The sequence below is a fragment of the Pleurodeles waltl genome, chromosome 11 (genome assembly GCF_031143425.1).
Source record: "Pleurodeles waltl isolate 20211129_DDA chromosome 11, aPleWal1.hap1.20221129, whole genome shotgun sequence".
NCBI lineage: Eukaryota > Metazoa > Chordata > Amphibia > Caudata > Salamandridae > Pleurodeles > Pleurodeles waltl.
Window position 1 is genome coordinate 966,016,168 of NC_090450.1, and position 24,237 is coordinate 966,040,404.

The window sequence follows — 24,237 nt, forward strand, 5'->3', positions numbered from 1 at the left end:
CAGGTGAGAGTTTTCAAATACATCTCATGATATTCATTTTATGCATTTCTCTGCGCAAATCTTGACTTTTGCCAAACTTGTCATTAGGATGGAAATAAGTAATTCTCATGATATTTTTTATATTTCCATGTTTACTTAATGTGCTCAGGAAATAACATTCTATGTACTTTATTGGGAACGATCTGTGATCCAATGACTAATTAGGCAATAGGTCACTAGTTATCCCTTGGTTGGTTTTCCGGGTTCAACAATCAACCAAATGATGGTGTCTTTAGTGGGACAGTTCTTTTCGTTCTGCCTCCAATCCCTGTCTAATTTTAGAGCATTTAAACATAGGATAAATGCTGACAAAGCTAAATAAATATACCTGGGGATCTTTATTCATGTTTTCATGTTTATGCTGCCCATTTCCTCTGACTGGATTTCTACTGAATATATGTTGTTTATCTTTTATCATCCTTTTTGTAATAAGCTAAGATGAAGTGATTTAGTGCCCCATATTGTTATTAGTCAACCTCAATCTAAAGTGCAACATCATTAACACTAAGACAACTGGTTGTTTGCAGCTATGTCTGTTCAAACACATTTCAAAAATACATATCTTTTGAGAATGTTTAATGTGTTTTCCTGTATTCAATATCTACTGAGACGATATTGCTTTTTGTATTCTAAAACATATATTTTTTAATTTCTTGGATGCATTTTCTATATTTAACAGCATTTATCCTGAGTTATTCCACTTTACAAAAGAGATAGAAAACGAAAACCAGTTTAACTCGGGACATTTCAAATATATGTAGTATTTAATGGACTATTCAGTTAATTGAATAAACTATCCCAACAACTATGATTTGATATAAACCCTACCAAGTTCTTTGTATTTATTGAGTTTATAATCCAAATGAGAGAGCTACCATTTGGACTGTGTTTTGTGCCCATCTAACAGTTGGAAAAGTTATAGATATCTGATAACGGTAGAAAGTAAAGATAATATATTGATCATTTAAAATATTGCAATATAGCATTGCATTGACTTCAAAGTTCTCTCTATGAGAGTTCAGCTCTAAACTTTTGAAAGTCTTCATTGACTCCATATTTTATCTTCTAAGGCTTGTGAAATAGTTAACACTGAATAACAACTCTTATTATTGATATTGTTGCTGGAACTGCAATATTCTAGCACTTAATCCTTGAAAACAACCCATTTTCATGTTTGTTAATATTGTTAAATATTGCACATTATGAATATAAAATGTGAGTTGCTTCCCAGTATGTGCTATGTCAGAAAGTAATCTTCATCTGATTGCTCAGTTTTTAGGTCAGTCAGCTCCCATGAACACCACCAATACTAAATTTATAAATGTGCTACTGTAGAGAGATAGCGTTGCACTAAGCATAGCACTTTGACAAAAAATGTGTGTGTAGGTACAAAATGGAGCTGCCAAAATTCAAACCCGTTTTGAAGTTGTAAAGTTCTGTGCTTTCAGAATAAACCTTAAACCAGTCTTTTTGTACCAACACCTTGTGTCAAATGCAATCTTCTAATCAGCTTTTAATAATACATCTTATTAGATCAGAGGTCGCTCAGCTGCAGGTTTGCTTTTAATAGTTCTCTAGAAGAGTTTGCTCACTTTTTATTTAGCTGTTCAATAATCCTTTTCTTTCCCACAAAAAATAAATACATTTTGTATTTCTAAAAATGATTGCCTGAACAAATTGCCGCATATTACCATGTTGTAGAAAAGCAATTGAATTTAAGGAAATATAGGCTGGTGCTGGAGATTAGCCCTCCTATACCATTCCTAAAGTGCAACTAAACCTGTGTTTCATTTGGACTTGGGATGCATACATATCTTTTTAACATTTATTTCAGATACATTATTTGGATTGTCACTCTGTGTCCCCAGCAGCGCCGATTGTACTGCTACTGCTAATTAGTCTTAGGGATAATGACAGACAGTTTTCATACAACCTGATTATAGTTCTACCTCTAGAGCATTTTCTCTCTGAATTTCTTTTATGAAATTCAGATCCTCACATGCATAAAACACATAACTGTTCTGAGACACTATGAAAGTCTTTATTCAAACCCATAACTGACATCAGAAGACAATCATCTCAAACGACTGCTGAAGTGAAGTTTTCACTTCAGATAATTCTTTTGCCAAAAAACTATATTTTTCATGCTTTATTACATAGGTCAGATGATGCCATGATATTGTTTGGTCTAAAAACCATTTAGTAGATGTTACAGACATACATCCTGATGGAACATTTAAAAAATATTCACTGGTGAACAATGTTTCCTTTGCAATTGTGCTTGACAAAGACAGCTAACCAAGACATGCCAAAACTAAATACTTATATTTATCCCAATCTCTGACAATTTTCCTACTTTTCTTGCAGCCGGTGAGACAAAGGGTCCTACTCTGAGCATCTTCCCACCCTCTCAGGAGGAGGTAGAAAAAGACAAGTCCACTGTGGTGTGCCTTTACCAGGACTTCTACCCGGCCTCTGTGGATGTGACCTGGACAGTTGGTGGGCAAACAATTACCAATGGAGTAGAGAAAAGCAGAGCTACTAAACAGAGTGAAAATAATCTGTTCATGGCCAGCAGTTACCTGTCTCTGCCCACCACGGACTGGAGCACAAACAAGGAAGTTACCTGTCAGGTCACCCACCAGGGAAAGAGCTTTGCAAAATCTGTCAAGAAATCAGAATGTGTTTAATGTTGAGCACCAGCTAATTGCCAGTGAAAGTTGAGTCAGCTCCTTCTAACGCTTCGGTGATATATAGTTTTTTGACCTGCAGCATTTTTACAGTAAATAACCTGCATCTTCCATGAGAAGAAGCACATTAAATGCTGGTGTCAACGTGAGTCATTACAAAATAGTCTCCACTGTAATCTTTCATCAATCATATTCAACATTTAACTTGTAATATCTCCTTTTCAGGAAGTAATTCAACCATTTAAGCCCATATGAACCATTAATGAGAAACAGCTGATCCATTCCGTGTCTCCTTTAGTTTCTTTTGTATTGTCAATAAAATTTGTGTTTTTCATCACACAATATTTTGAAAATGTATTTCTTTCTATTTTGTAGTTAATTTGTTTGAATGTGCATTAATATCAGAGAGTCTATGCTGTTTAAATGTCCCTGGTTTTCCCTTGACAATGCTGAGCAACTCAGGTAGATAAAAAAGTGCAGCTATTAGTTAACTCTAATGTCTCCCTTCCTCAGACCAGAAAATAAGACCCTACTTATCTGACACAGCGTAGATAAGATATCATTCAAATCCAATCGGCTCCTTCACCCACTCTAATTTATTGGTATTGCATCTGGAAATCACTCCCTTTTATTTTAGTATGCACAGCACATGGTTAAACAGATAGTTGTAATCAAAATTGAACTCTCATAGGTAGATATCTAGATCTAATGACAGACTAAATGTTAAAGTTTTCTTTGTCAAAGCATCTTTTGGTGTGAGACTCATTGCGAAACAGATGTGTTTCTGTTGGATATTTATTTGCTTGCATGAATAGATTGATTAATGAATAGTACAAAGATTTTGACAACAGACAATAAAATGTCAAAGGTCAGTTGTAGATAATATTGAAAATTCATGATAGATCCAATAAAATTATTGCACAGCTTGGTGACTTTCAAAAGTGCCATATCTTAAATTATCGATCATACCTAACAGCTCAGTGGCTGTCACATGTTTTGACTAAAAGTATGTGAAACAGATTACAATTTCATGTTTCAAATATCTCACGATATACATATCAAAACTTGCTAACTCTTCTAAGAATAATGAGGCTTATAATGGAAAATGTTTGTTATTTGACTTAGGGGCAATACCTGGAAGGTGCTATCTATTCAGAGAGATACACCTCGCAATACGTAACATTCAGAAATTCATTACAATCTTTGCAATATTTTAACCAGTGTACTGATGCTGATCTACCACAAGTTACATCTATTGCTTTTCTAAAATCAAGGTGTTTTTTATTAAGGTGATTACTGCACTTTATGAATATGATCTTACACAAAGAAATATAACAAACACAATGATGAAATAGAAGATTGGGACCGATGAAGAGGCGACAATGAAAATCCTCAACTATATAAATAAGGTCATTCTGGAGACTGAATTGATTAGAATAGTGTGGGGTCACTTAGAAAAGCTTAACGTGTTAAAATAGATATTAAAAAAAGGGGATCTCTTGAGTAGAGCAGAGCAGAAGAGAAGTGTAGAGTAAGAATGAAAAGATATGGCAGAGGAGAATAGTAAATGTAAACAGAGGTGAGGAGTGGAATAGAAAGAGGAAGAGAAAAATGGGCTTAAGAACCCTGAGGTGAATGTAAGCTCTGATAAGGATTAACAGCATAGCTAAACTGAAAAGCAAGTAAGAAAGTGTAACTGAAGAATGAAGGAAAATGAGAAAGAGAAGACTGTAAAAAACAAGGGAATAAGGTAGATGAGGAAATTGGGTTTGAGAGGTTGTATGATATGGGAGCAAGAGGTTGTGTGAAATAAAAATAGGTGTTGGTGAATGAGTCTGTTTCCTTGAGTACATGGTGTGGAGAATAACACAATATACCACAGGGAGTAGATAATCTGCAGAAAATTGATTATGGTCTAAGTAGGGAACCAAGAGTAACACACTTGAATCTTCACCAAATGAGATTGAGACAAATAACCATCAAAATATAACCCTCATTTAATTGTTCAAACTATGATTACAGATTTTTAGGCAATTGTAAAGAGTGTGTCTATCTCTTTCTCTGCTTTCGGTTTTCCAGGACTACAAGCCATCAGTGAAATATTAGCCTCGATTTGCAGTGGGTACATGTGCTAAATCTTACATTTTATAGAGCAAGAAGAAGCCCATGGAAAACAATCCACAAGTGAATTTCATTAGTGGATTTTGCTTTAGTGCGACTACTTCTAGCACATATGTGATAATATTTCAATAGCACACAACTTTAAATGGGGCCAGTAACATGACAGAAGCCCTCATAATTGGTAGAAATATAAGTATTTTTATTTTGGTTGTATTTAGGAGGCAGCCCATATTGTTTCATAAGAGCACTAGATATGAAGTTGCAGCCCACATGAACCAGACATGACACACTGAGTTTAGGATGGTATGTAGGTAAGAAAAGTAAAGTAATGATACACAGGATGTAGCCTGTCTTACCTGTGCAACTCTTGCCTTTGGGAATAGATAGGAAGTACATGCAAGGTACAGTAAACCTTTCAATATTCTATACATTTATACTAAATTAATACATTTTTCACACCATAAAAAATTACAAAGTCAATTGGTGGCTCAAACGTGGAACATATGAATATCTACAATAAAGGATTCTTAAAGAAGGCATTCAACACTAGGGACATTCAGAAAGGGCTCATCATCTTAGCAGTTTGTCAGGGATCAGATACACACTGCTCACTTTGGATATCATTGCTGCCCTTGCCTACGCATTTTACAACACAGCTCAATGAAAATAGTATTTAGGATAAATTTGCCCTCTAGATATTTATTAGATGTAACTATCTGTTAAAATATCATGATCAGAAAAGTGTGTTTCCTTTCTAAGTCCAAGAAATGAATTCTGCTATTCCTTCAACTGTGACTATTTGACAATCGCCCATAGGTGTTTAATTCAAGAAGGGCACCACTACTAGATATGAACTTTTAGGAATAAGAAAACCCAGCAAGCATCTGGGACTTTGGTTTACAAAGTGACCCTCAGGCTCATTGTTACATTTGCTGAACCAAAAGGCAGTACATTGAGCTGATTGTCTTTCCTCAATTCATCTGCCAAGCCTATGAACAATGTAGTCAAAGTATATTGGATGAGCATATGATAATATTTAAGATTATGAACACAATAAGTAATTTGGGGGCTATGATTTGTTGATCTTGCTAATAAATTGTGGATGGTTAGCAAGGTAAGTCAAAACAAAGAGGACACATGTTTAAATCCTTGCCTTCTAAAAGTTAGTAGACCATCACAAAATCCATATTCCAACCTTTTACCCACTGAAGGCATAACAAAATGTCCCATCCTTTTGTGCTAACAATGGTTATAAATTCTGTCCATGGACATTTTGTTAAGAACATGACAGAGATAAGCAGATTTCTACCTGACAGTTCACCCAACTGATGCACCACTTTATGGGTACAAGTGTTTCTTCTATGATAGAGTCATGAGGCCCTCAATTATCAGTCAAGAAGGATTTGCCATAATATCACATTGGTAATTGTCTGCTGATCTCCTGTTGTGTCACATCATGCGGAGACAGTTGTTGTACAGCTATACATCACAGTGGTGGATCTTCGGTGGAGGCACCCAGCTAAATGTCCTTTGTAAGTAGCACCATTCATTATCTACTTTACTTTTCAAGGATGTTTCTTTCCAACCTTCTTCAGTTTTGCATTATTTGTCTCTGAATCTATATATAATTCTTTACCTGATTGGCATGTACATATGTATATCCATCTACTCTTGGTATAAAAAAAGTTCATTTAGTTAGATTTATTTTACACTGAATATTCCTAGGTAGAGTGAAAATAATGCCCATAAAAGTACATTTTTAAGGATCAGGCATATATTATGTTTAAAACTTTAGACTATTTTAACAAATATGCATATTCTAGGAAATATATTTTCTCAACAGATTCCAAAAGTAGGATAATGTCAAAGTGTTTATATCAAGGACCTTCTGAAGTGCTGAATATAATGAAAAAGTATAATTATGTGGGAAAATAATTCCATTGTGAGGAAATAGTCTATAATTGATGGAGTGAAAGTTTAGAAGAAAACCTGTTAAAGAAAAAAAGACATTCATATTTTATGTAAGTGATTTTCATTTCATGAACTGAGCTGCAAAGCAACAAAGTGTTATACACAATGTGGATTTTGCAATTGCAATGGCAGAAAGAGAGTGAAGGGAGAGTAGGGAAAAGGCATTTCAGCAAATGGTTTGCAGTGTACAATAATTCAGTGAAACATATTTCTATGTAACTAGAACTTATTTATCTCATTATATAGTGAAAAGGCGTTCTTGTATTAATGATTAAAGTGATTTTTTTGTTCATCCAGGGGCTTTAGTTCACATTACCCTCAGTCTCAGTTGAAATCTGTACTGAATATCCAACTTTGCAGTTTTTTACAGACTTTTGAGTCCCACTCTTATGTCATGTTGTCTAGAAACAACAACCAAGAACCAATATCTTTTTGTGCATCCAGAGGCTTTATTTCACATTTCCTTCAGATCAAGTTACAATGGGCTTAGATTATAAAATGTTGCAACCATAAGTTAGGTGTACATTGCCTTAGATCTGGAAACTATTCTTGCTGTTTATATTCCTTCCAAACACGTTATTTACAATTTTAGAAACTCTATGGAAAATGTATGGGATTCCGATCTTACAAAAAATAGCAGGATTCTGAAGAAATAAAAGTTGTCTGATCAGGAACAGGAGAAATACAGAAAACGTTTATGGCTGTGGTCAATCTGTTAGATCATTTGAAATATAATTGGGAAAAAAATACAATGTATTAGCTTAAGACATTTAAGGATTATTTGGTCAACCTGTAAAAAAAAAAAATCTGTGTTACTATGACTGCAAATCATATTGCAGTGTAAATAGCTTTCCAAAATTATGCAATGCTCTAAAGAGTTCTATAGAATGTCTCAAGAACGCAGATACCTCAATAAAGTATCAAGGGTTCGATAGCAACAGCAGTTGTTTTTTTGTGAGGGGAAGATGATGATGACAGATGCTGGATTTTTATCTGTATCCCATAGAATTTTAAAGATGGTGAGAACAATTGTTTTCGAGCTTGAATGTACCTACGCGATATAGTATTTGTTAATGGAGACAATGGAGCTCTGTCAATTCCCATCTATTTTAACTACTGCATATACTGCTTATATTTCCTATTTGTGCCTTCTACTCTATATCACCAGATGATGTTCCACCCATCCTTTATTTTGCTGCACCTGTTGATGCAGATACTCTTTGCAGTGCCTCACTGCATCAGTTACAATTCATTAACTGTACATGAAGTTAAATCTAAAATACACTGTACTGCAGCTACTACCCTGTGAATTGCTGGTTTGTGATCAGCACTGTAGCACTGTGGGTATATCTTTGGTGGAGGAACCCAGCTGAACGTCCTAAGTAAGTAACAGAATCATCACTGTACAATATTTTGAAGAACTGCTTTAGTCTAACATACATTTTCCCCTATATTTTTCTATTTTCATTACTTGAATGGGAACAGATCTTGCTTATGAATGTAACAATTCATATTTCTAATATTGTATCCACACTCATAGCATTTTGATATGTAATTTTGACTGCGTTGCTACTAAATGTCATAATTTGCATTTTTATATTCTTGTATTCTTCTAGGATATTTATTGTCAGAAATCTCTGTCTGTTTTACTATTAGCAATCTAGAATGATATTTTGATTCTGTTAGGTAGAAAGTACTGTTACCCTACAAATTGGCATCACCATTTAAAAAATATCTTTAAATACTATTAATACACAGCAGTTTCTAGGGATGTACTTTGTGCTTTATTATGTTGCTGCAAAATTGATTTCCTTTTTGTTTTGTGAGAGATTGAACTCACACCTTGAACACAGTTTCTTAAATTTAGAATATTTTGTGTTCCATCAGTCTAGTTAAAGGTGCCAAAATGTTCATATCCTATTGATTTCACTCTACCTAAAAGCATTCATTTGCAAATATGTTACTCATTCTTTTCTCAAGTAATTCAAAAATTGGACTACTAGTGCCAAGTCTAAACGACAGAAAGAGCATTTGACTGATTGGAGATTGTCCTACGTCTAGAAACCATTTAATATCATCCTTATGTTGTAGAAACGCTTAAGAAATGTTACACTATATTCTAGAAAGAACACTGTTCTTAGGAAGAACTAGAGTAGGGAATAAAACAGCTTCAGGTATTGGAAGCCAAAAGACTGTTTTTTGAGTTCTGTATCATAAGTTTATTGAGAAGCATACAGCCATCAATCCTAAACCTAACTCCAAATGCTACCCTGCATTTGGCTGGGTTTGTGCACAGTCTTGTGGCACAGTGTGTTTATCTTCGGTGGAGGAACCCAGCTGAATGTCCTAAGTAAGTGACAGAATTAATATCAGCTACTTTGACTGCAAGTTAATATTTTGTAAAATAGTATTGGTTTCCTTATTTGTCTTTTTTACCATCTGCTAGTATTAAGATATCCGCAAAATATGTTGGATCTCATTATGTGTTGTCTAGAGAAGTGATCGGGTAATGCAGCATCCAGTATTACTAATACTATGGTATTCAGTATTAGCTAGGTGCGGAAATAATGTATAGTTATAGAATTATTTTCTAGTTATAAGACATAGCATGTAGAATCAGTGTTGTTTGCAGCAATGCCTGCATGTTTCATTTTTTACAAGCAATATTCATCGTTCTTTTCCCTTTCAAAAAGTAAATGATAAAATTTTCCTCAGGTGAGAGTTTTCAAATACATCTCATGATATTCATTTTATGCATTTCTCTGCGCAAATCTTGACTTTTGCCAAACTTGTCATTAGGATGGAAATAAGTAATTCTCATGATATTTTTTATATTTCCATGTTTACTTAATGTGCTCAGGAAATAACATTCTATGTACTTTATTGGGAACGATCTTTGATCCAATGACTAATTAGGCAATAGGTCACTAGATATCCCTTGGTTGGTTTTCTGGGTTCAACAATCAACCAAATGATGGTGTCTTTAGTGGGATAGTTCTTTTCGTTCTGCCTCCAATCCCTGTCTAATTTTAGAGCATTTAAACATTGGATAAATGCTGACAAAGCAAAATAAATATACCTGGGGATCTTTATTCATGTTTTCATGTTTATGCTGCCCATTTCCTCTGACTGGAGTTCTACTGAATATATGTTGTTTATCTTTTATCATCCTTTTTGTAATAAGCTAAGATGAAGTGATTTAGTGCCCCATATTGTTATTAGTCAACCTCAATCTAAAGTGCAACATCATTAACACTAAGACAACTGGTTGTTTGCAGCTATGTCTATTCTAACACATTTCAAAAATACATATCTTTTGAGAATGTTTAATGTGTTTTCCTGTATTCAATATCTACTGAGACGATATTGCTTTTTGTATTCTAAAACATATATTTTTTAATTTCTTGGATGCATTTTCTATATTTAAGAGCATTTATCCTGAGTTATTCCACTTTACAAAAGAGATAGAAAAGGAAAACCAGTTTAACTCAGGACATTTAAAATATATGTAGTATTTAATGGACTATTCAGTAAATTGCATAAACTACCCCAACAACTATGATTTGATATAAGCCCTACCAAGTTCTTTGTATTTATTGAGTTTATAATCCAAACGAGAGAGCTACCATTTGGACCGTGTTTTGTGCCCATCTAACAGTTGGAAAAGTTATAGATATCTGGTAACGGTAGAAAGTAAAGATAATATATTGATCATTTAAAATATTGCAATATAGCATTGCATTGACTTCAAAGTTCTCTCTATGAAAGTTCAGCTCTAAACTTTTGAAAGTCTTCATTGACTCCATATTTTATCTTCTAAGGCTTGTGAAATAGTTAACACTGAATAACAACTCTTATTATTGATATTGTTGCTGGAACTGCAATATTCTGGCATTTAATCCTAGAAAACAACCCATTTTCATGTTTGTTAATATTGTTAAATATTGCACATTATGAATATAAAATGTGAGTTGCTTCCCAGTATGTGCTATGTCAGAAAGGAAACTTCATCTGATTGCTCAGTTTTTAGGTCAGTCAGCTCCCATGAACACCTGCAATACTAAATTTATAAATGTGCTACTGTAGAGAGATAGCGTTGCACTAAGCATAGCACTTTGACAAAAAATGTGTGTGTAGGTACAAAATGGAGCTGCCAAAGTTCAAACCCGTTTTGAAGTTGTAAAGTTCTGTGCTTTCAGAATAAACCTTAAACCAGTCTTTTTGTACCAACACCTTGTGTCAAATGCAATCTTCTAATCAGCTTTTAATAATACATCTTATTAGATCAGAGGTCGCTCAGCTGCCGGATTGCTTTTAATGTTCTCTAGAAGAGTTTGCTCACTTTTTATTTAGCTGTTCAATAATCCTTTTCTTTCCCACAAAAAAGAAATACATTTTGTATTTCTAAAAATGATTGCCTGAACAAATTACAGCAAATTACCATGTTGTAGAAAAGCAATCGAATTTAAGGAAATATAGGCTGGTGCTGGAGATTAGCCCTCCTATACCATTCCTAAAGTGCAACAAAACCTGTGTTTCATTTGGACTTGGGATGCATACATATCTTTTTAACATTTATTTCAGATACATTATTTGGATTGTCACTCTGTGTCCCCAGCAGCACCGATTGTACTGCTACTGCTAATTAGTCTTAGGGATAATGACAGACAGTTTTCATACAACCTGATTATGTTTCTACTTCTAGAGCATTTTCTCTCTGAATTTCTTTTATGAAATTCAGATCCTCACATGCATAAAACACATAACTGTTCTGAGACACTATGAAAGTCTTTATTCAAACCCATAACTGACATCAGAAGATAATCATCTCAAACGACTGCTGAAGTGAAGTTTTCACTTCAGATAATTCTTTTGCCAAAAAACTATATTTTTCATGCTTTATTACATAGGTCAGATGATGCCATGATATTGTTTGGTCTAAAAACCATTTAGTAGATGTTACAGACATACATCCTGACGGAACATTTCAAAAATATTCACTGGTGAACAATGTTTCCTTTGCAATTGTGCTTGACAAAGACAGCTAACCAAGACATGCCAAAACAAAATACTTATATTTATCCCAATTTCTGACAATTTTCCTACTTTTCTTGCAGCCGGTGAGACAAAGGGTCCTACTCTGAGCATCTTCCCACCCTCTCAGGAGGAGGTAGCAAAAGACAAGTCCACTGTGGTGTGCCTTTACCAGGACTTCTACCCGGCCTCTGTGGATGTGACCTGGACAGTTGGTGGGCAAACAATTACCAATGGAGTAGAGAAAAGCAGAGCTACTAAACAGAGTGAAAATAATCTGTTCATGGCCAGCAGTTACCTGTCTCTGCCCACCACGGACTGGAGCACAAACAAGGAAATTACCTGTCAGGTCACCCACCAGGGAAAGAGCTTTGCAAAATCTGTCAAGAAATCAGAATGTGTTTAATGTTGAGCACCAGCTAATTGCCAGTGAAAGTTGAGTCAGCTCCTTCTAACGCTTCGGTGATATATAGTTTTTTGACCTGCAGCATTTTTACAGTAAATAACCTGCATCTTCCATGAGAAGAAGCACATTAAATGCTGGTGTCAACGTGAGTCATTACAAAATAGTCTCCACTGTAATCTTTCATCAATCATATTCAACATTTAACTTGTAATATCTCCTTTTCAGGAAGTAATTCAACCATTTAAGCCCATATGAACCATTAATGAGAAACAGCTGATCCATTCTGTGGCTCCTTTAGTTTCTTTTGTATTGTCAATAAAATTTGTGTTTTTCATCACACAATATTTTGAAAATGTATTTCTTTCTATTTTGTAGTTAATTTGTTTGAATGTGCATTAATGTCAGAGAGTCTATGCTGTTTAAATGTCCATGGTTTTCCCTTGACAATGCTGAGCAACTCAGGTAGATAAAAAAAGTGCAGCTATTAGTTAACTCTAATGTCTCCCTTCTTCAGACCAGAAAATAAGACCCTACTTATCTGACACAGCGTGGATAAGATATCATTCAAATCCAATCGGCTCCTTCACCCACTCTAATTTATTGGTATTGCATCTGGAAATCACTCCCTTTTATTTTAGTATGCACAGCACATGGTTAAACAGATAGTTGTAATCAAAATTGAACTCTCATAGGTAGATATCTAGATCTAATGACAGACTAAATGTTAAAGTTTTCTTTGTCAAAGCATCTTTTGGTGTGAGACTCATTGCGAAACAGATGTGTTTCTGTTGGATATTTATTTGCTTGCATGAATAGATTGATTCATGAATAGTACAAAGATTTTGACAACAGACAATAAAATGTCAAAGGTCAGTTGTAGATAATATTGAAAATTCATGATAGATCCAATAAAATTATTGCACAGCTTGGTGACTTTCAAAAGTGCCATATCTTAAATTATCGATCATACCTAACAGCTCAGTGGCTGTCACATGTTTTGACTAAAAGTATGTGAAACCGATTACAATTTCATGTTTCAAATATCTCACGATATACATATCAAAACTTGCTAACTCTTCTAAGAATAATGAGGCTTATAATGGAACATGTTTGTTATTTGACTTAGGGGCAATACCTGGAAGGTGCTATCTATTCAGAGAGATACACCTCGCAATACGTAACATTCAGAAATTCATTACAATCTTTGCAATATTTTAACCAGTGTACTGATGCTGATCTACCACAAGTTACATCTATTGCTTTTCTAAAATCAAGGTGTTTTTTATTAAGGTGATTACTGCACTTTATGAATATGATCTTACACAAAGAAATATAACAAACACAATGATGAAATAGAAGATTGGGACCGATGAAGAGGCGACAATGAAAATCCTCAACTATATAAATAAGGTCATTCTGGAGACTGAATTGATTAGAATAGTGTGGGGTCACTTAGAAAAGCATAACGTGTTAAAATAGATATTAAAAAAAGGGGATCTCTTGAGTAGAGCAGAGCAGAAGAGAAGTGTAGAGTAAGAATGAAAAGATATGGCAGAGGAGAATAGTAAATGTAAACAGAGGTGAGGAGTGGAATAGAAAGAGGAAGAGAAAAATGGGCTTAAGAACCCTGAGGTGAATGTAAGCTCTGATAAGGATTAGCAGCATAGCTAAACTGAAAAGCAAGTAAGAAAGTGTAACTGAAGAATGAAGGAAAATGAGAAAGAGAAGACTGTAAAAAACAAGGGAATAAGGTAGATGAGGAAATTGGGTTTGAGAGGTTGTATGATATGGGAGCAAGAGGTTGTGTGAAATAAAAATAGGTGTTGGTGAATGAGTCTGTTTCCTTGAGTACATGGTGTGGAGAATAACACAATATACCACAGGGAGTAGATAATCTGCAGAAAATTGATTATGGTCTAAGTAGGGAACCAAGAGTAACACACTTGAATCTTCACCAAATGAGATTGAGACAAATAACCATCAAAATATAACCCTCATTTAATTGCTCAAACTATGATTACAGATTTTTAGGCAATTGTAAAGAGTGTGTCTATCTCTTTCTCTGCTTTCGGTTTTCCAGGACTACAAGCCATCAGTGAAATATTAGCCTCGATTTGCAGTGGGTACATGTGCTAAATCTTACAGTTTATAGAGCAAGAAGAAGCCCATGGAAAACAATCCACAAGTGAATTTCATTAGTGGATTTTGCTTTAGTGCGACTACTTCTAGCACATATGTGATAATATTTCAATAGTACACAACTTTAAATGGGGCCAGTAACATGACAGAAGCCCTCATAATTGGTAGAAATATAAGTATTTTTATTTTGGTTGTATTCAGGAGGCAGCCCATATTGTTTCATAAGAGCACTAGATATGAAGTTGCAGCCCACATGAACCAGAGTTTAGGATGGTATGTAGGTAAGAAAAGTAAAGTAATGATACACAGGATGTAGCCTGTCTTACCTGTGCAACTCTTGCCTTTGGGAATAGATAGGAAGTATATGCAAGGTACAGTAAACCTTTCAATATTCTACACATTTATACTAAATTAATACATTTTTCACACCATAAAAAATTACAAAGTCAATTGGTGGATCAAACATGGAACATATGAATATCTACAATAAAGGATTCTTAAAGAAGGCATTCAACACTAGGGACATTCAGAAAGGGCTCATCATCTTAGTTTTCAGGGATCAGATACACACTGCTCACTTTGGATATCATTGCTGCCCTTGCCTACGCATTTTACAACACAGCTCAATGAAAATAGTATTTAGGATAAATTTGCCCTCTAGATATTTATTAGATGTAACTAGCTGTTAAAATATCATGATCAGAAAAGTGTGTTTCCTTTCTAAGTCCAAGAAATGAATTCTGCTATTCCTTCAACTGTGACTATTTGACAATCGCCCATAGGTGTTTAATTCAAGAAGAGCACCACTACTAGATATGAACTTTTAGGAATAAGAAACTCCAGCAAGCATCTGGGACTTTGGTTTACAAAGTGACCCTCAGGCTCATTGTTACATTTGCTGAACCAAAAGGCAGTACATTGAGCTGATTGTCTTTCCTCAATTCATCTGCCAAGCCTATGAACAATGTAGTCAAAGTATATTGGATGAGCATATGATAATATTTAAGATTATGAACACAATAAGTAATTTGGGGGCTATGATTTGTTGATCTTCCTAATAAATTGTGGATGGTTAGCAAGGTAAGTCAAAACAAAGAGGACACATGTTTAAATCCTTGCCTTCTAAAAGTTAGTAGACCATCACAAAATCCATATTCCAACCTTTTACCCACTGAAGGCATAACAAAATGTCCCATCCTTTTGTGCTAACAATGGTTATAAATTCTGTCCATGGACGTTTTGTTAAGAACATGACAGAGATAAGCAGATTTCTACCTGACAGTTCACCCAACTGATGCACCACTTTATGGGTACAAGCGTTTCTTCTAAGATAGAGTCATGAGGCCCTCAATTATCAGTCAAGAAGGATTTGCCATAATATCACATTGATAATTGTCTGCTTATCTCCTGTTGTGTCACATCATGCGGAGACAGTTTTTGTACAGCTATACATCACAGTGGTGGATCTTCGGTGGAGGCACCCAGCTAAATGCCCTTTGTAAGTAGCACCATTCATTATCTACTTAACTTTTCAAGGATGTTTCTTTACAACCTTCTTCAGTTTTGCATTATTTGCCTCTGAATCTATATATAATTCTTTACCTGATTGGCATGTACATATGTATATCCATCTACTCTTGGTATAAAAAAAGTTCATTTAGTTAGATTTAATTGCACTGAATATTCCTAGGTAGAGTGAAAATAATGCCCATAAAAGTAAATTTTTAAGGATCAGGCATATATTATGTTTAAAACTTTAGACTATTTTAACAAATATGCATTTCCTAGGAAATATATTTTCTCAACAGATTCCAAAAGTAGGATAATGTCAAAGTGTTTATATCAAGGACCTTCTGAATTGCTGAATATAACGAAAAAGTATAATTATGTGGGAAAATAATTCCATTGTGAGGAAATAGTCTATAATTGATGGAGTGAAAGTTAAGAAGAAAACCTGTTAAAGAAAAAAAGACATTCATATTTTATGTAAGTGATTTTCATTTCATGAACTGAGCTGCAAAGCAACAAAGTGTTATACACAATGTGGATTTTGCAATTGCAATGGCAGAAAGAGAGTGAAGGGAGAGTAGGGAAAAGGCATATCAGCAAATGGTTTGCAGTGTACAATAATTCAGTGAAACATATTTCTATGTAACTAGAACTTATTTATCTCATTATATAGTGAAAAGGCGTTCTTGTATTAATGATTAAAGTGATTTTTTTGTTCATCCAGGGGCTTTAGTTCACACTACCCTCAGTCTCAGTTGAAATCTGTACTGAATATCAAACTTTGCAGTTTTTTACAGACTTTTGAGTCCCACTCTTATGTCATGTTGTCTAGAAACAACAACCAAGAACCAATATCTTTTTGTGCATCCAGAGGCTTTATTTCACATTTCCTTCAGATCAAGTTACAATGGGCTTAGATTATAAAATGTTGCAACCATAAGTTAGGTGTGCATTGCCTTAGGTCTGGAAACTATTCTTGCTGTTTATATTCCTTCCAAACACGTTATTTACAATTTTAGAAACTCTATGGAAAATGTATGGGATTCCGATCTTACAAAAAATAGCAGGATTCTGAAGAAATAAAAGTTGTCTGATCAGGAACAGGAGAAATACAGAAAACGTTTATGGCTGTGGTCAATCTGTTAGATCATTTGAAATATAATTGGGAAAAAAATACAATGTATTAGCTCAAGACATTTAAGGATTATTTGGTCAACCTGTAAAAAAAAAAAATCTGTGTCACTATGACTGCAAATCATATTGCAGTGTAAATAGCTTTCCAAAATTATGCAAAGCTCTAAAGAGCTCTATAGAATGTCTCAAGAACGCAGATACCTCAATAAAGTATCAAGGGTTCGATAGCAACAGCAGTTGTTTTTTTGTGAGGGGAAGATGATGATGACAGATGCTGGATTTTTATCTGTATCCCATAGAATTTTAAAGATGGTGAGAACAATTGTTTTCGAGCTTGAATGTACCTACGCGATATAGTATTTGTTAATGGAGACAATGGAGCTCTGTCAATTCCCATCTATTTTAACTACTGCATATACTGCTTATATTTCCTATTTGTGCCTTCTACTCTATATCACCAGATGATGTTCCACCCATCCTTTATTTTGCTGCACCTGTTGATGCAGATAGTCTTTGCAGTGCCTCACTGCATCTGTAACAATTCATTAACTGTACATGAAGTTAAATCTAAAATACACTGTACTGTAGCTACTACCCTGTGAATTGCTGGGTTGTGATCAGCACTGTAGCACTGTGGGTATATCTTTGGTGGAGGAACCCAGCTGAACGTCCTAAGTAAGTAACAGAATCATCACTGTACAATATTTTGAAGAACTGCTTTAGTCTAACATACATTTTCCCCTATATTTTTCTATTTTCATTACTTGAATGGGAACAGATCTTGCTTATGAATGTAACAATTCATATTTCTAACATTGTATCCACACTAGCATTTTGATATGTAATTTTGACTGCGTTGCTACTAAATGTCATAATTTGCATTTTTATATTCTTGTATTCTTCTAGGATATTTATTGTCAGAAATCTCTGTCTGTTTTACTATTAGCAATCTAGAATGATATTTTGATTCTGTTAGGTAGAAAGTACTGTTACCCTACAAATTGGCATCACCATTTAAAAAATATCTTTAATTACTATTAATACACAGCAGTTTCTAGGGATGTACTTTGAGCTTTATTATGTTGCTGCAAAATTGATTTCCTTTTTGTTTTGTGAGAGATTGAACTCACACCTTGAACACAGTTTCTTAAATTTAGAATATTTTGTGTTCCATCAGTCTAGTTAAAGGTGCCAAAATGTTCATATCCTATTGATTTCACTCTACCTAAAAGCATTCATTTGCAAATATGCTACTCATTCTTTTCTCAAATAATTCAAAAATTGGACTACCAGTGCCAAGTCTAAACGACAGAAAGAGCATTTGACTGATTGGAGATTGTCCTACGTCTAGAAACCATTTAATATCATCCTTATGTTATAGAAACGCTTAAGAAATGTTACACTATATTCTAGAAAGAACACTGTTCTTAGGAAGAACTAGAGTAGGGAATAAAACAGCTTCAGGTATTGGAAGCCAAAAGACTGTTTTTGGAGTTCTGTATCATAAGTTTATTGAGAAGCATACAGCCATCAATCCTAAATCTAACTCCAAATGCTACCCTGCATTTGGCTGGGTTTGTGCACAGTCTTGTGGCACAGTGTGTTTATCTTCGGTGGAGGAACCCAGCTGAATGTCCTAAGTAAGTGACAGATTTAATATCATCTACTTTGACTGCAAGTTAATATTTTGTAAAATAGTATTGGTTTCCTTATTTGTCTTTTTTACCATCTGCTAGTATTAAGATATCCGCAAAATATGTTGGATCTCATTATGTGTTGTCTAGAGAAATGATCGGGTAATGCAGCATCCAGTATTACTAATACTATGGTGTTCAGTATTAGCTAGGTGCGGAAATAATGTATAGTTATAGAATTATTTTCTAGTTATAAGACATAGCATGTAGAATCAGTGTTGTTTGCAGCAATGCCTGCATGTTTCATTTTTTACAAGCAATATTCATCGTTCTTTTCCCTTTCAAAAAGTAAATGATAAAAATTTCCTCAGGTGAGAGTTTTCAAATACATCTCATGATATTCATTTTATGCATTTCTCTGCGCAAATCTTGACTTTTGCCAAACTTGTCATTAGGATGGAAATAAGTAATTCTCATGATATTTTTTATATTTCCATGTTTACTTAATGTGCTCAGGAAATAACATTCTATGTACTTTATTGGGAACGATCTGTGATCCAATGACTAATTAGGCAATAGGTCACTAGTTATCCCTTGCTTGGTTTTCTGGGTTCAACAATCAACCAAATGATGGTGTCTTTAGTGGGATAGTTCTTTTCGTTCTGCCTCCAATCCCTGTCTAATTTTAGAGCATTTAAACATAGGATAAATGCTGACTAAGCAAAATAAATATACCTGGGGATCTTTATTCATGTTTTCATGTTTATGCTGCCCATTTCCTCTGACTGGATTTCTACTGAATATATGTTGTTTATCTTTTATCATCCTTTTTGTAATAAGCTAAGATTAAGTGATTTAGTGCCCCATATTGTTATTAGTCAACCTCAATCTAAAGTGCAACATCATTAACACTAAGTCAACTGGTTGTTTGCAGCTATGTCTATTCAAACACATTTCAAAAATACATATCTTTTGAGAATGTTTAATGTGTTTTCCTGTATTCAATATCTACTGAGACGATATTGCTTTTTGTATTCTAAAACATATATTTTTTAATTTCTTGGATGCATTTTCTATATTTAACAGCATTTATCCTGAGTTATTCCACTTTACAAAAGAGATAGAAAAGGAAAACCAGTTTAACTCAGGACATTTCAAATATATGTAGTATTTAATGGACTATTCAGTAAATTGAATAAACTATCCCAACAACTATGATTTGATATAAACCCTATCAAGTTCTTTGTATTTATTGAGTTTATAATCCAAATGAGAGAGCTACCATTTGGACCGGGTTTTGTGCCCATCTAACAGTTGGAAAAGTTATAGATATCTGATAACGGTAGAAAGTAAAGATAATATATTGATCATTTAAAATATTGCAATATAGCATTGCATTGACTTCAAAGTTCTCCCTATGAGAGTTCAGCTCTAAAATTTTGAAAGTCTTCATTGACTCCATATTTTATCTTCTAAGGCTTGTGAAATAGTTAACACTGAATAACAACTCTTATTATTGATATTGTTGCTGGAACTGCAATATTCTAGCATTTAATCCTAGAAAACAACCCATTTTCATGTTTGTTAATATTGTTAAATATTGCACATTATGAATATAAAATGTGAGTTGCTTCCCAGTATGTGCTATGTCAGAAAGGAAACTTCATCTGATTGCTCAGTTTTTAGGTCAGTCAGCTCCCATGAACAAGTGCAATACTAAATTTATAAATGTGCTACTGTAGAGAGATAGCGTTGCACTAAGCATAGCACTTTGACAAAAAATGTGTGTGTAGGTACAAAATGGAGCTGCCAAAGTTCAAACCCGTTTTGAAGTTGTAAAGTTCTGTGCTTTCAGAATAAACCTTAAACCAGTCTTTTTGTACCAACACCTTGTGTCAAATGCAATCTTCTAATCAGCTTTTAATAATACATCTTATTAGATCAGAGGTCGCTCAGCTGCCGGATTGCTTTTAATGTTCTCTAGAAGAGTTTGCTCACTTTTTATTTAGCTGTTCAATAATCCTTTTCTTTCCCACAAAAAATAAATAAATTTTGTATTTCTAAAAATGATTGCCTGAACAAATTACAGCAAATTACCATGTTGTAGAAAAGCAATTGAATTTAAGGAAATATAGGCTGGTGCTGGAGATTAGCCCTCCTATACCATTCCTAAAGTACAACTAAACCTGTGTTTCATTTGGACTTGGTATGCATACATATCTTTTTAACATTTATTTCAGATACATTATTTGGATTGTCACTCTGTGTCCCCAGCAGCACCGATTGTACTGCTACTGCTAATTAGTCTTAGGGATAATGACAGACAGTTTTCATACAACCTGATTATGTTTCTACTTCTAGAGCATTTTCTCTCTGAATTTCTTTTATGAAATTCAGATCCTCACATGCATAAAACACATAACTGTTCTGAGACACTATGAAAGTCTTTATTCAAACCCATAACTGACATCAGAAGACAATCATCTCAAACGACTGCTGAAGTGAAGTTTTCACTTCAGATAATTCTTTTGCCAAAAAACTATATTTTTCATGCTTTATTACTTAGGTCAGATGATGCCATGATATTGTTTGGTCTAAAAACCATTTAGTAGATGTTACAGACATACATCCTGATGGAACATTTCAAAAATATTCACTGGTGAACAATGTTTCCTTTGCAATTGTGCTTGACAAAGACAGCAAACCAAGACATGCCAAAACTAAATACTTATATTTATCCCAATTTCTGACAATTTTCCTACTTTTCTTGCAGCCGGTGAGACAAAGGGTCCTACTCTGAGCATCTTCCCACCCTCTCAGGAGGAGGTAGAAAAAGACAAGTCCACTGTGGTGTGCCTTTACCAGGACTTCTACCCGGCCTCTGTGGATGTGACCTGGACAGTTGGTGGGCAAACAATTACCAATGGAGTAGAGAAAAGCAGAGCTACTAAACAGAGTGAAAATAATCTGTTCATGGCCAGCAGTTACCTGTCTCTGTCCACCACAGACTGGAGCACAAACAAGGAAGTTACCTGTCAGGTCACCCACCAGGGAAAGAGCTTTGCAAAATCTGTCAAGAAATCAGAATGTGTTTAATATTGAGCACCAGCTAATTGCCAGTGAAAGTTGAGTCAGCTCCTTCTAACGCTTCGGTGATATATAGTTTTTTGACCTGCAGCATTTTTACAGTAAATAACCTGCATCTTCCATGAGAAGAAGCACATTAAATGCTGGTGTCAACGTGAGTCATTACAAAATAGTCTCCACTGTAATCTTTCATCAATCATATTCAACATTTAACTTGTAATATCTCCTTTTCAGGAAGTAATTCAACCATTTAAGCCCATATGAACCATTAATGAGAAACAGCTGATCCATTCTGTGGCTCCTTTAGTTTCTTTTGTATTGTCAATAAAATTTGTGTTTTTCATCACACAATATTTAGAAAATGTATTTCTTTCTATTTTGTAGTTAATTTGTTTGAATGTGCATTAATATCAGAGAGTCTATGCTGTTTAAATGTCCCTGGTTTTCCCTTGACAATGCTGAGCAACTCAGGTAGATAAAAAAGTGCAGCTATTAGTTAACTCTAATGTCTCCCTTCTTCAGACCAGAAAATAAGACCCTACTTATCTGACACAGCGTAGATAAGATATCATTCAAATCCAATCGGCTCCTTCACCCACTCTAATTTATTGGTATTGCATCTGGAAATCACTCCCTTTTATTTTAGTATGCACAGCACATGGTTAAACAGATAGTTGTAATCAAAATTGAACTCTCATAGGTAGATATCTAGATCTAATGACAGACTAAATGTTAAAGTTTTCTTTGTCAAAGCATCTTTTGGTGTGAGACTCATTGCGAAACAGATGTGTTTCTGTTGGATATTTATTTGCTTGCATGAATAGATTGATTAATGAAGAGTACAAAGATTTTGACAACAGACAATAGAGTGTCAAAGGTCAGTTGTAGATAATATTGAAAATTCATGATAGATCCAATAAAATTATTGCACAGCTTGGTGACTTTCAAAAGTGCCATGTCTTAAATTATCGATCATACCTAACAGCTCAGTGGCTGTCACATGTTTTGACTTAAAGTATGTGAAACAGATTACAATTTCATGTTTCAAATATCTCACGATATACATATCAAAACTTGGTAACTCTTCTAAGAATAATGAGGCTTATAATGGAACATGTTTGTTATTTGACTTAGGGGCAATACCTGGAAGGTGCTATCTATTCAGAGAGATACACCTCGCAATACGTAACATTCAGAAATTCATTACAATCTTTGCAAAATTTTAACCAGTGTACTGATGCTGATCTACCACAAGTTACATCTATTGCTTTTCTAAAATCAAGGTGTTTTTTATTAAGGTGATTACTGCACTTTATGAATATGATCTTACACAAAGAAATATAACAAACACAATGATGAAATAGAAGATTGGGACCGATGAAGAGGCAACAATGAAAATCCTCAACTATATAAATAAGGTCATTCTGGAGACTGAATTGATTAGAATAGTGTGGGGTCACTTAGAAAAGCTTAACGTGTTAAAATAGATATTAAAAAAAGGGGATCTCTTGAGTAGAGCAGAAGAGAAGTGTAGAGTAAGAATGAAAAGATATGGCAGAGGAGAATAGTAAATGTAAACAGAGGTGAGGAGTGGAATAGAAAGAGGAAGAGAAAAATGGGCTTAAGAACCCTGAGGTGAATGTAAGCTCTGATAAGGATTAGCAGCATAGCTAAACTGAAAAGCAAGTAAGAAAGTGTAACTGAAGAATGAAGGAAAATGAGAAAGAGAAGACTGTAAAAAACAAGGGAATAAGGTAGATCAGGAAATTGGGTTTGAGAGGTTGTATGATATGGGAGCAAGAGGTTGTGTGAAATAAAAATAGGTGTTGGTGAATGAGTCTGTTTCCTTGAGTACATGGTGTGGAGAATAACACAATATACCACAGGGAGTAGATAATCTGCAGAAAATGTATTATGGTCTAAGTAGGGAACCAAGAGTAACACACTTGAATCTTCACCAAATGAGATTGAGACAAATAACCATCAAAATATAAACCTCATTTAATTGCTCAAACTATGATTACAGATTTTTAGGCAATTGTAAAGAGTGTGTCTATCTCTTTCTCTGCTTTCGGTTTTCCAGGACTACAAGCCATCAGTGAAATATTAGCCTTGATTTGCAGTGGGTACATGTGCTAAATCTTACAGTTTATAGAGCAAGAAGAAGCCCATGGAAAACAATCCACAAGTGAATTCCATTAGTGGATTTTGCTTTAGTGCGACTACTTCTAGCACATATGTGATATAATTTCAATAGTACACAACTTTAAATGGGGCCAGTAACATGACAGAAGCCCTCATAATTGGTAGAAATATAAGTATTTTTATTTTGGTTGTATTTAGGAGGCAGCCCATATTGTTTCATAAGAGCACTAGATATGAAGTTGCAGCCCACATGAACCAGACATGACACACTGAGTTTTGGATGGTATGTAGGTAAGAAAAGTAAAGTAATGATACACAGGATGTAGCC

At 34.5% G+C, this 24,237-nt stretch overlaps 2 long non-coding RNA genes across 3 annotated transcripts; both read left to right on the top strand.

The window, feature by feature from the left end:
- Positions 1–6,335: 6,335 nt before the first annotated feature.
- Positions 6,336–12,603, top strand: LOC138266429 (uncharacterized). The gene is made up of 2 exons (XR_011199519.1): positions 6,336–6,382; positions 11,939–12,603. It is a non-coding gene; the product is annotated as an uncharacterized lncRNA (long non-coding RNA).
- A 5,067-nt stretch (positions 12,604–17,670) lies between these two features.
- LOC138266430 (uncharacterized) lies at positions 17,671–22,115 on the top strand. 2 transcript variants are annotated; one of them, XR_011199521.1, is made up of 2 exons: positions 17,671–17,718; positions 21,451–22,115. It is a non-coding gene; the product is annotated as an uncharacterized lncRNA (long non-coding RNA). The 2 variants fall into 2 exon arrangements; XR_011199520.1 differs by lacking the exon at positions 17,671–17,718 and adding an exon at positions 18,447–18,683.
- The last annotated feature ends 2,122 nt before the right edge of the window (positions 22,116–24,237 follow it).